This window comes from Morone saxatilis, unplaced genomic scaffold (genome assembly GCF_004916995.1).
Source record: "Morone saxatilis isolate NCDOM2014 unplaced genomic scaffold, NCSU_SB_2.0 Contig15, whole genome shotgun sequence".
In the NCBI taxonomy this organism is placed as follows: Eukaryota; Metazoa; Chordata; class Actinopteri; family Moronidae; genus Morone; species Morone saxatilis.
The window spans coordinates 2,712,133-2,714,989 of NW_023339707.1; positions in this window are offsets into that span (position 1 = coordinate 2,712,133).

Here is a 2,857-nt window from a genome sequence, read left to right on the forward strand (position 1 = left end):
ACACTAACTTAGTTTTGTAAGTTAGAATAAGCGTTTTACTAGGTATTTTGTTTTCACAGTACAAATAAGTGTGTCAAATGACTACTTGATCGAATATTTTTTTTCTTTTACTGACAAAATTAAGTTAGTTTTACTTAAAAACTTCACACACGCTCACAGCTCCACAGAACAGCAATCATGAGTACATTATTTGATTCACAGCAATAAGCCATAAAATCACAGTGATTATTATTCATTACAACATGATATTTCAGCTACGGTGCTACTTCGGGTCACCTAGGTTAATAAATAAAAACTGAATTACGTCACAGAGACATCACTGGTTCAGTCAGAGGACTGACCTCTGTCATTTGATGACATCATCAATTCAAGTCTTTGATTTCAAGCTTAGACAGCCAGAGCCTTGTGTTTTTGGACACTGACTTTCATGTCCTCAGTCATTATAATACCATATAAATTCAGTTTCAGGGTAGATGTTCCCTTTGAATTAAGTAGAAAATCTGCCCCTGCAGCAGATGATTTCACTGCTAATAACCAGCTTGGTCACTTGAGCTCAAACATATTTTTTACAGCAGGTGGGGATGTAAAGGCAGCTGCTGTAAATAATCAAGTTTATCAGATTAAATAACCCTTATGAAACACTCTAAAAAGTCTCACCTAATCTTCACCTCCTTCTTTTAAGTCATTAAAATTTAGGGCTTCATATATGGTAATTACTGTATATATACTCAAATGCTTAGACATGTTAGATCAAAAACAGGAACATAGAGCATTATTTGAACCATTCACTTCCCACCAGTGGTGGACTCAAAAAATAAAAGGGGCACTAGCTGCATGCATTAGGGCACCAGCGTGCAGAAATTTGTGATGCATTGATGGTGAAGCAGTTTTAAAATGAATAAGATTAAAACTGTTTTATTACCTCTGTAACAAAAACACACAGGGAACTGTTAACTGTTTATTATGTTTTATCTATGATGGGGGCATCCAAGAGGGCAGTTTTGCTGCGTTTTTCTGAACATGGGGGCACTAGAAGGGTGCGATTGCCTCTTGAGTCCACCAGTGCTTCTCACCCTTATTCAAATCAGTTTAGATGCAGGAAGCAAGAGGAAAACAGGACAAAGTGGTGTTGCAGACACTTGGTGTCGGTTACAGAGTCAGCCAGCGCAGAGAAAGCGATACCCGGCCTGTGCGTGGAGATAACGAGGAGACAGAGGCACAGCCCCAATCACACATGAAAGGGATTTTTGGAGGCTGAGTCGAGGTTCTTTTCCCCTGGAGTCCCTCCACCCTCCGTCACACACACACACACAGACATACAGAGCAGCCCACACTTCATCCCTGTCTTTCACTCTTTTTCACACACACACACACACACACACGTAGCTCCTGGCTCCCTCCTCCTCGTCTCTCTGATTCTCACAAAGACAAAACAAGTCCTTGGATCTTGTGACACCGTTGCTGCCGCACTATCTTTGTATGTTTTTCTTGCAGTCTGGGTCTTTTTACTGCTACTCTCTCAAACTGACTATCACCCCTCACCCCCCACTCTCCTGTTATCCTCTCTTATACGTACAAACACTCTTTCTCAGTCTTTTATCTTTTTTGATTTGATTAGACAATTGCGTGTCAGGTCCCATCATCCAGAATAACTGAACAATGGGAGTAAATATATTCTTCAGCTACAGCTTCCTCTCCAGTTCTCTCAAACACTCATGTTTTTGTTTTAACACCAAGCAGTCAATTTGATTCTCTACCTTCCCTTTTCCTAACCCCTGTTTCTTCTGGTGCGGTTTCCTCCTGGTCTTCCAGAGATCAGCGTTATCAGACAGGAAGTAAAGGAGAGGGGCTTCCTGTCCCGTATACCCAAGGCAACATAATGGTGCCAATGTAAAAAGAAAAGTCAGGCTGTTTATTAAATATTCAGCGGATACAGCCAAGAGCTCACTAGAGCAAAGCATCAATTTTTAATTGAGGGCCTCAAGAGGCATCATTTAACATTTTGTTTGCAGTAACACCATTTTAATGACAGTGAAGGAATAATATTGCATAAAACATGCAGGCCTGCAGATGCAGTGAGGCCAACAGTTTCACTAGCTGTTGGTAAGTTAGCCAAAATTAGCCTAGTTCTAAGTGTTTACTAAATCTAGATTTACATCACTAAATTAAAATTTGGCCAACTATATGTGACCTGTTTAGAGTGAAAAGTAAAAGGTGTGATGGGATATGGTTGACATATCTGACTGAGAAGTCAGTTTTAAAGTGGAAAGTTTTAAAATAACATTTCACAAAAACAAAACTGCATACCTCAAATTGCAAAATGTTACTAACCTCAGACTATATGGCCAAATAACTTGGTTAGCATAAGATATTTTCCACTCCATACTAAACTCAACCTCTGTACAAAATCATAACTACAAAAGATTGACACTTAAGGTTTGTTAATACATAATTTATAGTTATGTTACAGTAGGGGCCTCAAACTCAAATTGGCTTGGGGCCACTGCTGGTATTGTCTTATAGGAGGGTCACTCAAACAGTCAAATACTACAAGAAAGCAAAATATTCTTTGCTGTCACTATTCATTAAAGGCAATAAAAGCCCCCCAAAAATATATATAAATAATAATGTAATCTGTGGGATAGATTATATTATACTTTTGACATCATGTCGGGAGGGAGGAGGAGGAAGGAGGAATGGCCCCTGGGATGGCAAGTGTTTTTATTAAGGCCTGGTAGATTCCTACAAATACCATTAGGAGCCCTAGGAGGAGCCAGAGGAACCTGATTTTTTCACAGATTATCTGTCTCATGTTCTACTGTCAGGATATAGGTGAAAGTTTCAGCAAACGAGACTA